Source organism: Protopterus annectens, chromosome 8.part0, assembly GCF_019279795.1.
Source record: "Protopterus annectens isolate FY-2018-M chromosome 8.part0, PAN1.0, whole genome shotgun sequence".
In the NCBI taxonomy this organism is placed as follows: Eukaryota; Metazoa; Chordata; order Ceratodontiformes; family Protopteridae; genus Protopterus; species Protopterus annectens.
The window spans coordinates 440,395,761-440,410,495 of NC_056741.1; the positions used below are offsets into that span (position 1 = coordinate 440,395,761).

Sequence of the window (14,735 nt, forward strand, 5' to 3'; positions counted from 1 at the left end):
GTGTGTGTGTGTGTGTGTGTGTGTGTGTGTGTGTGTGTGTGTGCTTGTGTGTGTGCATGTTTTGTGTGTGCCTGTGTGTGTCTGGCTGGGTGTTCACATTAGGGGGGTTACATATGGAGTAATACTGTAGGTGTGTGTGTGTGTGTGTGTGTGTGTGTGTGTGTGTGTGTGTGTGTGTGTGTGTGTGTGTGTGTGTGTGTGTGTGTGTGTATGTGTGTGTTTGTGCGTAATTGCATCTGTCTTGGAGGTCACAGTAGGAGGGTTAGTTAGGGGACAGGTAGAGAAGCTGTGTATATGGGTGAACAGGTGAGTGTGTCTGTGACTGAAATTAGATGAGGGGACTCTGTGTGTGTGCATACGTGTGTGTGTGTGTGTGTGTGTGTGTGTGTGTGTGTGTGTGTGTGTGTGTGTGTGTGTGTGTGTGTGTGTGTGTGTGTGTGTGTGTGTGTGTGTGTGTGTGTGTGTGTGTGTGTGTGTGTGTGTGTGTGTGCGCGTGTGTATGCATGAGATAGTTTTGCGGGTATGCTTTATCTTATTAGAAAATGATATTTTTATTTCTGCATTAAGCCACTTACAGAAATATTCAAAAGTTGAAATATGAAAAGGTAACATACTAAAACTATATAGAATTTACTCAGTGGTCAGCATTTTCACAAATGATGAACTGATTCCTAAAATAATATTTTCCCTAGTAGTTTGAAAACAAGCAGACCAAGAAACAATCAGTAGACATGCTGAATCTATAAACCTTGTTTTGTATATTTTACAGACTGTCTAATGATTTTTCTGTTTAAGATGCAGCAGTTTTAGGAAGCCAGCCAACATTGTTCCATAAGAATTTTAACCAGAGCAGATAGTAGGAGGATAGAGACAGGTAGAGATTTTCACACACATGTACATTTACATATGCACATACACATGCAAACAAAGCTGCACACACTTAGACACAGACAGGAATACAACATACTCATGCACACACGCTCTAAATTGTTTTAGCCCTCCATTTTGTATGGAGTATGACACGTCAATAAAGCACTTCTTTTTGAGTATAACTATCTCAGCTACACAAAACGCCTAGATCAGGCTTTACTTACCCTCAATTCAGTTGACAGTGCCAAAAAAGAAACAAAACATCATCAGGTTTGTACACATTTATAAGGTTAACTGCTGTATACTGAAAACCATCAATGCGCAGCTTTCAGGGAGTAATGGGTGGGGCTAACTATTTAAGAATAGTTTATAAGCTGCCGGTGTTTGACAGTTTTCCTGACTTGAGCTAGTACATGCCTTTTTTGTCTTCAGCCAGGAAAAAGAAAAGATTTAAACTTTTTCAAGCAGCTTTCAGCTTCGCAACTGAGAAATCATGTGACACTTGGCTACCCTATAGTTATTAACCTCTTCATCACTGAGGAAGGTGAGAAGAAACAAAAAATATAGTTTTTCACGAAAGCTAAATATATGTACGTTTTAAACACATAGTGAAAGCTGTTAAAATAGTTTCTGGCTGACAGTTCTGGAAAATGGTCAATGAGTGTAAAGTGCACATTTTTTTCCAAGTTATTTGGAATGTAAAACAAATTCTAATCAGCCCAATTGAATTTTCAACCTTCTTTCCACTGCAAGTCTCTTCTGTCTGAACATGTTTTCCTGTGTTCATTTAATATTTGAATTTTCTAATATGTTGCCTGTAAATTTATTGTTAATATGTTATTAAGGTTGATATGTTTGTTTATCAAGGCAAGGAATAATTGCAATAAAATACAAGTCACTCGTTGTTTGTATATATATATATATATATATATATATATATATATATATATATATATATATATATATATATATATAGATATATGAAAATCTTTGAAGAAAATTAAATAGAGTTACCAAATTCATTCAGTGTTAGAGCTGGGGATGAATAATTTGTTGGTATAATTTAAAAACAAAGAAAACAAGGGAAAACAAGCAAAGAAAAAGAATAAATTAAAAGAAAACATAGAAGAATCACTCAGCAAGTTTGCTAGATATAGTAAAATAATACAGATGGCAAAATAATGGGCGATTTCAACTACCCCACCATTAACTGGGAAAACTGCTCATGTACCAACTCTTTTGCTCAATGTTTTCTGGAATTCATAAATTCCAATGCCTTGGATCAACTTATTCACACCCCCACCAGGGGCAGCAATATCCTAGATCTGGTCATTAACAACATGGGCAACCGGTGTTCCACACCAGAGGTCAATTCCTCGTTGGTCAGATCCGACCATAAGACTCTGTACCCATGAACTACCACATAGCTGGTTGTCTACTTAATGCTGAAAATGTGATAAGAGACCTTCGGACACAGGTGGACAGTAGTCTCCCCTTTGGTAAAAGCTCTGTACCCATGAACAACCACATAGCTGGTAGTCTACTTAATGCCAAAAATGTGATGAGACCTTGGGACACAGGTGGACAGTAGTCTCTCCTTTGATAATCACATTGCCGCAGTGGTCAGGAAATCCTTCTACATAGCTCATCTCATCACAAAAGGATTCTCATCCAGAAAAAAAGCGGTCATTGTTCCCCTCTACTCATCACTCATTAGACCCATTATAGAGTACAACACCCCTTTAGTATGTACCTCACAAGACAACTACAACAACTAGAAAGGCCACAGAAATGCCTCACAAAGAGGATTACTGGCCTCAAACAGATGCCCTACGCAGACCATCTCAAAAAACTCCAGCTTTACTGCGTCGCATATCGCCTACTCAGGGGCGATCTCTGCCTAACATACAAAGCTATGTCAAACCCAGAGCTGTTGGACATGCTCCACTTAAATAAATCCCAATCCCTCTGAGCTACATGCCCTAGGGACCTAAACCTTGTCACCACAATAAACAGAACATGCTGGAGGGATAGATTCCTGTCCCAGAGACTTCCCATACTCTGGAACAGACTACCTATCTATGTCAAACAGAGCTCTTCATTAGCACTCTTCAAGAAAAATCTTGATGACTGGATGGGAAATAGGAAATTCACCCCAGGGATCACTTCTGTGGCTTTGCTCGACAGGGGCACAGGAAAATAATTTTCTTGGGTGGCAAAAGCCAGGGTACATTTTTGGCTAGGCTTATATAGACCCTAGGGCCAATAGCCTAGTACCTACCTATGACTCTGTGAAATACAGTCATGCTTAACAACTCTAATACTGTATATGTACAATGCCTCCTTAGTGACATACAATTAGTCTTCTAAAGGATTGCAAAAAGGTTGAAACATTTTCTGTAAAGGAAAGATCCAGTGGCCAGAAGTCATTGAAAGTGATTTCTACTTCAGTATGTGCTCTAGTGGCTCACACAGACAAGTTTTCATGCATTTTTGCTAGTCACACCTGTTCTGTGTTATGCAACAGTAAATGGAAGATGCATTGCTTCACAGCAGTGGACTCCATTTATGGCATTGCTTCACAGCAGTGGACTCCATTTATGTATTGGGACGAGCATAGCAAATAATGAAAAAGACTTGATGTGTGCATTAGAAGAAGCTGAAACTGACACTGCAGTGCAATAGTCAAAAAGAAAATATTTTGAGAAAGATAACAAGCTTGGTGGTTGTGTAAGCAAATTATCAATAAAAGGGGTTAAATGATTGTGTATAACAGAAGACTTTCATAAATGTTTATATTATAAAATCACAGTATTATTTTAAGGTAAATACAATTAACTTCAACTCTGTATGAGATGTTAAACCGAGGCCCCATCTCCCTGAGTTGATGGTAGATCAGGTGGATGTAAAAGATCCCATGGCACCTATCAAAAACAGTGGAAGTTCTGGTGTCCTGGCCAAAATATCTTTAGTCTGTATGAATACCACCTGGGCTTTTCCCCCTGAAAAGAGGCCATTGGCCTAGTGGTACTAACATGGTCAACAAAGTGTAAATAAATAAATAAATGGCAGTACAATACTATGTTTAGACAACAGTTTGCATAAACATTATCAGGGCGATGATTATGAAATTGCAATAAAAATTATTAATGATTGAGACAGCGCAGTTTAGCCCATGAAAATGATAGCCTACAGCTGCATTCACTAGGATGAATATCAATTAATGCTGAGCAGAGTACAAGCAAGTGCTTAGCTGGGGTACAGCTAGGTAATCAGATGAAAGGTGTGACAATGGAGGGTGAAAGTGGTAACCTACTACAGCCTGTAATGTTTTATGATAAAATGAAGCCTATACATTTGTGTGGTTGTTGCAAGCTCAGATATGTGAAACATCAGTTATCAAGATGTAAGTCACAGAAAAATACAATCATTGCAAAATGAGTTATTTCTCGGGGGTGCACCCAATAACTACCTACTTTGCTTATATAAACAATTTAGGTTGTACTTATGTTAGGAAAGAGACTCAGTCTCAGTGAGTCAAAATACTGATAAGCTAACCTTCTGATAAGGTGAACAAGCCTTTAGAAAGGAAAGTTAACTGGGTGGACAGCAAGAGATGCAGACACATGCCTAGACTATTACAGTCATTCAGGTACAAATTGCCGGAATAAAACTATGAGAACATGATGGTGCGAATTGTTCAGGCAGAGAGAATGTAGCTATACTGGGATCCTTGATAATTTGTAGATAAAAAGAGAGAGAGTGAGAGAGAGAGAGAGAGAGAGCAACAATGAGCCCTCTTTGCATTTTAAGACCAGGGATTAGAGTAGCTTCTTGGATTCACATGAGATAGTGGGGCAGTGCACTGGTGCAGTAGTTAGTGCTGTTGCCTCACAAGAGGTTCTCTGGTTCGATTATTGGCTGGGGTGCCTTCTGTGTGGCATGCCCTCCTTGTATTTATGTGGGTTCCCTCCGGATGCTCCAGTTTCCTCCCACACTCCAAAGATATGCATCTGGAGAATTTCTCCTGGGCCTCTTCTGAAAATGGGCTCTGTCCCAGTTGGACCTTCCTAGTAAACAAATGTTAAATAAATGTATAGTAAAATCTTACTGAAAACACACACAGCCTGAGCAGACATAGAACCTGGAAGTAGCAGTCAAGGCATTTAGTTGTTAAATTTCTCATTGTGTCTGAGTACTTATGTGAAGAACTTATAATTCTTTATTAGTTGAGTATGTTTGCTGCCATGGTGAGGTTTATCTCAGATGTCCTCACTGCAGCAGCATCTTTTTGCTCTGTTTAGTTATGAATTCTGATGGTCAACTGGGTAAATTAGAAAGTTTATGTAAAAATGTACACTGTCTATATTCTGTTAACACAACAGAGGATTATTATCGTCTGTAATCATAACCAGCTTGTCATGTGTTCAACATATGGATATCAAAAAATTCACTTTGAAAATGTACCTCAAGAGTTGAATTTTGAGATTCACGTTTAGAATACATGTCAAGTTATGATGAAAGAGAGATAATCATAAATCTTTGCAGTGCATGGATCTTTAGCTGTTCTTATGTACTAGAACAGCTGGAAAAGAAAGTATGGGAGTGCTAAGTGTTTTACATTTTTGAGAGGTGTAACACACTTACCACTAACACAAAGAGTGGCCATCTTAGAAGAGCCGTAGGAAGCTCCAAGAGTTTTAAAAGCTGCGGAACACTTCATTCAGTTTTCCATGAAAAAGGGCTGAATGAAGTGTTTTAATAGCTTTAAAAGCTCTTTGCACTTTCCACAGCTTTCTGTGCTGCTTACTGACCTCTGTTAATTCATAGATTTTTATATATGTATTCTAAGCCACCCTTGTCTTATGACCATTCATGTCTTGTCAGTACCCTCACTCATACCATGCCTCCTTTCTCCAGAAAATACTAGTCAATCCCTTAGTAAATGTGTATTTAAATTAATTTATTTCATAGGGTTGGGAGATACTGGGTTATAATTCTGTCTTTCCATTGTAGTTGTTTATCCATTTATGATGATTTAGGTCCCTGGTTCTAGTACTAGTGCAGGTATTGGACTTATGGAGATACAGGAGATCCAGAACAAATGGGTCTTTAATGGTGAGGTAAGTCAGACACAGATCTCCACTAAAACACCTGTATCACATTGAGTAAACAGATAGAACTTCTAGCCTCTCTTGGTAACTCAGGAGCTTTAGGCCTGTAACCTTTCTGGTTAGGAACTTTAAAGGTCCTTCTAATTGTTTGATAAGTTAGTGAGATACATCCCAAGAAGGGTGTTGTACTTGATAACTGGTCTGATCAATGATGACTGTATGGGAGCGATTATCTTTTTAGACCTTGATGATATTTCCCTGACAACTTAGCAGGGCTAAATAAAAGGATTTCCGTACAACCATTCTCACATAATGGACTAAAGAGAGGTAGTTATCAAACCTAATCCCTGCATCACTGCTACTTTTTTTGTTTTGTAGTGGGGTGTTGTCTATACACCATGATGAGGTGAGGGGTTGTCCACCAGGAATGGTGAGGCTATGCTTTTTAGAATTTATTTATTTTTATTTATTTGACATTTGTTTACCAGGAAAGTCAGACTGAGTCCGAAAGAGCCCATTTTCAGTGGAGGCCTGGGTAGAAAAGCCCAATTTAGTTGAGTCCATTTTAGTAAACCAAGTTTTTATTAGGGAGAGTTCGTTCTGGAAGGTTTGGGTGCCAGACACTCAGTTTGCAGTTGTCTGCAACCTTTATTTTCCAGTGGGCTTGGCTCTCTGCTTGGAGATCTGAGAAGTAAATGCCAAAAAGGATAGCCCCTACCTCTAAGCCCTGAGTGTCACCACTGTTTACTTTCATACTTTCTGTTGAGGCACCTGCAGTTCACACTGTGTGGGTTCTGTCTTTCAGTAAGTTTGCTTTCTATCTTACTACATATGGGATGATTTTTAAAACATTTATCTTCTGTATGATGTCAGCATAGGAAGTTGTGTTGAAGGCCTTAGTCATATCAAGATATACTGTATGTATTGTATGGCCACCATGCACAGCCTTTCCAACCCTTTCCAAGAAGTTTACAAGTTTCAATAGACAGAATTTGCCCTTCACAAAGCAAAATTGTTGGGGTCAAGTATTATAAGATTTTTAATATAATAGATTATGAGGTCAGTTATAATATATTTCATGGCTTATCAGATGAGCCTTGTAAGGCTGTTAGGTCTGTCATTATGTGAGTTAACTATAAGGCCACTCTTGTACAGGGACATCAGCACTACAATGTGACACTCACAAGGATAAAAACTAGTAGCTTAAGTTAGGTCAAACAATTTAAGGCGTTGTCTATAAGGGCATATTTAACACTATTAATTAAGCAACCAGAAATATTGTGAGGTCCCACGGAGGAAGTATTTTTGGTTTTGGATATCACTTTCAATTAATGATCTTTAGAGGAAATTGGAGAAGTAAAGAATTTGGATATTTCAAGACTAAATATAAGAAACTATAATATATTTGCAAGGATGATGGTAATTTCTGATGAGTCAGAGCAGGAGACATCATTATGAAAACATTCAGAGCAATGTAAAGCATTTTTTCTTATTATTTTAACATAGTTGAACAAGGATTTATAATTATTATTGGCTTTAGAGGCCAGCCTACCTTGATTGATTCCTTTAGCATATAGGTTTGACCACAAGGGCCTTTTTAAGACTAGCCATGCATCCCAGATCTCTGACAAGTTCTGATACCCTTGATAAGTGTAAGCATAGGCCTGGGAGATGAACCATTTATAGGTTACCTGTGTCCATTAGAGACATAGGTACCAAACCAGGGATGAATTTCCATTTTCCCATCCAATTGTCCAAGTTTCACTTGAATTGAGTTAGAGAGGAACTCTGCTTCACATTGATGAGGACGGGAGCCTATTCCACAGATGTGGTAGTCTCTGGGATACATACATATCTCTCCAACAGGTCCTATTTTTACCACAGGCAAGGTTTAAGTCTTTAGAATGGGTAATTCTGGTGTTGTTTGTCTTGTGGATATGCAGGAGGTCCATCAGAGTGGGGCCTGACAATGCCCCATATGCCAGGCATAGATCTCCCCTCAAAAGCCTGTAGGAGACAGAATACAGGGATAGGGCCTTGAGTTGATCTGCATAGGACATTTTACTTACGCCCTAAATTATTTTAGTGAGGAACCTCTGTGGACATTCCAGTTGTTGTATATGCCTGGTTAGGTACATACCAAAGAGGACATTTTATTCAATGATAGGGCTGATGAATGCCAAATACAGTGGAACAATGACTTCCATGGACTTAGATGCCATAGCTTTGTTTATATGTTGTTTAACATAAAATGATTTCCACACCACTGTAGACACATGATGGTCAAAGACTAGATTACTATCTATGTGTGTCCCTAAGTCCCTGTCTACTAGGTCAGCTGTAAGGGGTGTGTTGTCAATATGATAGTTACCAGGGATGGATGACTCCCCAAAGGATACTATTATACATTTCTTGGCATTTAGTTTTAGTCTATGGTTCTGACACTAGTTGTTTGTCTGTGTCAGCCCCTCCTGGAGAACATTTCTGTCAGTGTGAGATTCAATGCCAGCTCTTAATTTGCAATCATCTGATAATTTAGTCAGCCAGAGACCACTGCCATTGGCCTTGACTTCTGAGAAATAAATGCCAAAAAGGAGCAGTCTAAGGACTGATCCCTGAGGGACTCCACTTGTTACTAGCCTCTTTGTAGAGGTGGACTCCCCAGTTTTAACTTCCTGGGTCCTGTCTGTGAGCCAGTTGGCTATTTACTGGGTGACATACAGGTTTGTACCTTAAACTCTTGAGTTTATCAGCAATGCTTGAGTGGGGTGTTGTGTCAGATGCCTTGGTCAGGTCAAGGTAGGCAGTGTGAATGATTTTCCCCTCATTCATTTCTTTGGTGACCTTCTCAAAGAAGTCCACCAGGTTAAGTAGGCATGATCTGCCCTTGACTAAACCAAACTGGTCTGGGTCCAGTGTCTGGAGGTTTACTATATCTCTGTTGATCATCTCCATGATAATTCTTTCCATGGCTTTACATATAAGACTAGTGAGACTTATAGGTCTGTAGTTTCCCGGGTCTGTAGATGGCCCTCTTTTGTGCAGAAGGATGACTTTTTCCTTTCTCCATTCATGAGGCATGAACCCTATTTGGATGCTACAGTTAAATAGTAATTCCAGAGGCCCTGATAGGTCATGTTTCATGCTATATAGAAGTCATCCTGTGATACTGTCTGGGGCTGGGCACACTGATGCAGTGTTCTTGGTCTTAGAGAGGGCATTAAGGACCTGTTCCCTAGTGATATTAGGAGGAGTTATATTTGATGATATTTCCTGAAGGAAGGTTGAGGGGGAGACAGGGGTAAAGTCGGAGCTGAATTTATCAGCCATGAGGTTTAATATGTCTTCTGGCTCAGTATAGGGGGTTCCACTTACAATGAGCTCTGCACACAATTGTGTATTGCCTTTGAGGTTGTGGACATAGCTAAAGAATGCCTTGTGGCTGGCCTTGGCCTGAGAAGCCAAACTTACCTCAGATTTGGCGTCGGTATACTTTATTTGTTCTCTGAGTTGTTTGTTTAGTTTGATGAGAGTGTTTTTATCTTGCTCCTAATTTTTGCAGTGATTTTCTCCATTCTATTATACAGCTTATTGATTTTGTGATTCCACCAAGGTGGCTTGTTTTTTCAGTTAGTTCTGTACTTCTTCCTGGTGGATACAGCTACCTCTATGCAGCTGTTAGCATGCTTGTACAGGGTTTCTGTGAACAGTTCTGCAGAGGCAGCAGTTTATGGGAGTTTGAAAATTTACCAGTTTTTCACTTAATAGCAAGGTCAGCCTTAGAATACTTCCTGAATATTCCAGGTTTAGCTGGGGGGTCCAGGTTTTATTTTTACTTCAAAGGATACCATTCTGTGGTCTGACCTTACCAGGGAAGGTGTTACAGTAGGGGGTGTGCATCAATATCCCATATTAGTGAGGACCAGATCCAGTAGGTTGCACCCCTGTTTGATGTATTGACTATCTGTTTCAGGGAGTTTGTGTTTGCAAAATGCAGGAACCTCTGTGCATGTACATTTGGTGTTGTATAGCATTCCCAGTTAATAGTGAGGCAATTAAAGAAACCCATGAATATGGTATTGGTTTTGATGGTTAGTGTTTCTAATAAGTTTAAATACATGGTATGGGTTTCCTGGGTCATAGAGTGGGAAAGTGGCATTGAATTTTGCCTATGGTGATTTGAACATGGAGCAGCTCAAGTGCAGTGTTCTGTTTGACCTGCCTTGAAGTATATTTATCTTTGATGTAAATAGAGACACCTCCACGTTTAGTCCCTGCATTAGAAGTACCTGGCCTAAATGTGTGGAAGTCATTATAAACTAGCACTGTTGGTGTGACCTCCATGGCTTTAAACCATGTCTCACTGACCGCACAGATGTCAGCATTCTCTAGGGTAAAGAGAGCTTCTAGAGAGTGGAGTTTTTTGTTTAGACTCCTAGCATTGAGCAGTAATACTTTTAGATTTCCTTGGATTCGATTTGCTATGTTGGAAGTATTTTCAATTTGGTATTACCTAAAAAATGCACTATGGGGAAAGACAATATTTAGCTAATATTTGAAAGCCTAAAGGGGAGAGGTATAGACCATCCCTGGCAAAGCAGCATGGTCTGTTGGCCATCTCCTTCCATGCTGACAAATATTGCATCCCCTTAGAATGACACCAGAAACTAAGCCAGTTATTAAAGTCAGTCATCTATTGTTTGTATTGTGGCATCATCCTTGGAGAAGGTAAAATGCTGCTCAATGCTAGGCTCATACCAGCCTGAGGTACATATTCCAAGAGCTCCATGATGCCTCTCTTCATATAGTCTAGGAAGGCAGCTGACCATGACTTTCTCTTTACTCAGCATGGGGAGAGGGACATAAGTGTATCTCATGATGGAGTCTCCAGTGACTAGAATGTTGGATTGTGGGGTGGCTTGCCTTATGGGCTTAGAGGTAGAGATTCCATGAGATGTAGCTCTATGTGTTGATGTGGGTGCTGTTTTGAAAGAGTGCATTTGGGGCTGCTGAGGGTATTTGTTATGCATACTTTGTCTAGGAGGTCTTTGTGTTTTAGGAAGGTTACATTTAAGTGTCTCAGCATATGTGGGTCGATATGTCTGCTTTGAATTGTGCATGTTGGGTACAGTGTGTTCAGTTGCACTTACCATTTGGATAATAATATTGCACAGTAATAATTGGACACCCTTTCATAAGGGCCTTTGAGTAGCTGATAAATATTAGCTGGGTGGTGTCAGTGATTTCTACCGTATAGTCTGGATAAAAGGGGCACAGCTGGAGCACCTGTGCCAGCCTTCCCTAGGAGTGTCTGTGTGGTTGTATAAACTCTTATCTCAAAGTGTGTGTCCGTCAGCTACGTGGGCAGAGACATGAAGCACTGGTTGGACAGAGAGGGCGCTGGAGATTTTAGCTTTCCTACTAGGCAGAGATCTGGACCCTATAGCTGTGCTAGTGGGGAGTCTTATTGGGGACCTGGAGAGAAAGGGAGAAACCAGCCCCAGACTGACTGCGATCTCTGTGTACTCTTAAGGGAAATTGTACTTTACTGTGTGTGTATTTATTATCTTTTCCCTATATGGACTCCCCTCATTGGTGTTAGTGGTGAGGATTGTGGCTCTTTGATTGCTGGACCAGTGCACAGGCATCACACTCGGGGCCCAAATGGTTTGGGGTTTGCAGCTAGTCTTGTAAGGGCCCTGGTGGTCCTTAGTGTAGTAACACCCTATGAACCAATAATCACAGTGCTCCATGAACTATAAGGGCTTATTTTATAACTTTATGTGTTAACAACTTAGCAGCTCCATACAGGAAGATCCTCTAGGCCAAAAGCCTCCATTGGTCTGCTAAAAAGTTTGTTGATGAGTTAATGATATCACAGAACTGATCGAAAGCATCCTAAGCAAAATTTTTGGGTCATTGAGGATAGTATGCAGGCCACTTTTTGAAAATATGTTAGTCGTTGTATTCATACCTCTCAACTGTACAGATTTTTGCAGAATATCCAGATTTTTCCTTATATTTTTGATCTATTTCTCATACAATTGTGGTTTTCTGGCAAATCACTGACAAACCACTGACGGCTGAAGTCAGAAAATAATGGTAGACAATCGAGTTTCAGATTTCATACCCTTCAGAAAATATATGCTAATGCAAAATGTGTTATTCTATCAGCATTCTAACTCTTTAAGAGCAGTATTTAAAAAGTGCTCCTATTTTTCAGCCTTTGCCCCCCCCCCCCATTATTTATGGCTTTGTCCAGATTTCTTGCTCTAAGAGGTTGAGAGGTATGATAGTATCATAGTTTCCACTGGTAAAATCCAGGAGGAATGGTCATTTATGAATGAGTTTGACTTTAGTCTTACTTTATAGATAACAGCACCATAATCTGCGTTAATTACAGAGGGTATTCATGGTTGGGGAGAAGTAAGCTCCTAGGTTTTTGTATGATGTTTAGGATACCGACATCCACAACTGGATTTTGTGTTATTTCTTCCACAGTGTTGTGGTTGATATTCAAATTAATATCTGGACATATTTATTTGATGATGAGTACATTATCCATTGAGGCTGTGTAGTTGAGCACACGTCCAATACTTGTATTTCACTGATTTTTTTTTGTTTGTTTGTTTGTTTATATATCTTGGAGTTGAAATCCCCAATGATGACTGTATTTTCTTTGTCTTCACATCTTGGAGTTTAGTCAGGAATTCCTCATGCACAGCAAAGAATATAGCTGGTATATTGTAGATTCTGTCTGATAATTAATTTATTCATCAAAGTGATGCTAGTTATGGAGACCTGCCCAACATGGATCCCCTCTAATTAAAAGAAATGGTGCTGCCTTTATTCACTCACTCAGGTAATTAGGCAAGGGGCTCCAACTTATCCATTTTCTTTCCTGTTTAGTGCTAGTGAGACAGAGGCCACATTTAAGAAATCCTTATGGTATCACTTGTTTTTGTGGGTTTATTTGGATACTAAAGCAAATCATTCCTTAATTACTCTGTGGTCAGATATGTTTGGTTATCTTCAGTGACTTAAACTGTGCATATGTGATTCACACAACATCTAACTCAGTGAGTCACAAAACATTAACTCACCAGACTAGGTTGCATATACACATATCTATATATCTATATCTATATATCTCTCTTTCTATGTGTATATGTATATATATATATATATATATATATATATATATATATATATATATATATATATATATATAAATATATAAATATATATATATATATATATATATATATATATATATATATATATATATATCTACAGTGTGTGTATGTATATATATATATATATATATATATATATATATATATATATATATATATATGTATAGATAGATAGATATATGGGTTATCAACTTTTTATTCACAATTTTTTTTCATCAAAAAGTAAAATGCTGGTTGAAAAATTAGTTGTTCAAAAATTACTATAGCTTTTTGTGTTGCTGCCTTTCATATTAATTAGACCTTCACTGTGTTTTAGTAATTATTTAAAATTTATGCATTATATTGTTTGCTGTTTTAGCTATATAAGTACACATTTTTACTTTTTTTGTGAGATTGCAGACCTGTGGGGATTGGGGAATTTGCTCTTTCACCTATCTGGTGCAATCCCTGAGATGATATGCAGGGCTTTTTGGGGGCCAGTATGCGCTGGTATGGCATACCAGCACCTCTGCTGCTCTGTTTCTTTAAAAAAAAAAATTCCTTTTTTAAGGGTGAGAAGAACACCCTTTGCATTGAGTCACACAGACGCAGAAGACCTTCTACATCTGTGCGATGTGCGACTGATTGTTTACATTTTCCTGGTCTGCGAGTGCAGAATTTGAATTCCTGAAGACATTTGGACTGTGGACAGTTACCGGACAAGTAAGTGGTAGGTGTGCTTGTGTGTTTAAGTTTTTAAGAGGAATGTGTGTGTGTGCATGTGTGCAAGAAATAGGTAGGCGTGTGTGTGTGTGTGTGTGTGTGTGTGTGTGTGTGTGTGTGTGTGTGTGTGTGTGTGTCTATGTTTTAGTTTAGTAGATTGGTACAATGATACTTTTGCAGTTATATTTGTTTGCTTTAAGCACTTAGGAATGAAATTTTATCTTATTTTGTGCAGTTCATTTTTAACATTTTATTTTTTGTTACTGTTACTAGTTTTACTGGACAATATCTGTGCAGGATAATGCAAGTTGTTGTTGTGTAGCACTATTTGTGACTTTAAAGAAGTGATTTTATTAACATCTGTTACTTTTAATCTGCACTTCTAAAGCAGTTTATATAGCCCACTATAGCTTTTTGTGTTGTTGCCTTTCATATTAATTAGACCTTCACTGTGTTTTAGTTATTATTTAAAACGTATGCATTAGATTGCTGTTTTAGCTATAGAAGTACAAATCAAGGCAAGAATTGATGAAGGAACACTTTACCTTATACAGCTACCATAATTAAAGTTTGTTTCCCACTAGTTGTAAAAGGTTTACTATTAAAAAGTCGAAATTTACAAACTAAAAGGTATTAATAACGAAAGTAAATGCCAAAAATACATAATACTGACTGTAAATAATGCCATAAGTCGCATATAATGTCGAAAATGTCAAATCACAACATTTCTATCCGTTTTGCGGCAAAACACCGAAAAAGTGTGATCCTGCTGTGAAATAAGTGTTTCCATGTGTAGGTGTAGTAAAATTCCACATCAAGCATGTCTCCCGTCCTCAAATAGTGATTTTCAAAC

The 14,735-nt window shown here is 38.6% G+C and overlaps 1 protein-coding gene across 2 annotated transcripts in view; it reads right to left on the bottom strand.

Moving 5' to 3' along the window:
- LOC122808860 (protein S100-A13-like) overlaps positions 1-14,735 on the bottom strand; it is a 273,689-nt gene that overhangs the window by 108,746 nt on the left and 150,208 nt on the right. The window contains exon 1 of one of the 2 annotated variants that reach the window (XM_044079958.1): positions 1,095-1,373. The exons of the other annotated variant lie outside the window; for it this stretch is intronic. The gene's annotated coding sequence lies outside the window, so the exon portion shown is untranslated. Of the gene's footprint in view, positions 1-1,094; positions 1,374-14,735 lie in introns of those variants that run through there. 2 annotated transcript variants of the gene reach the window in all.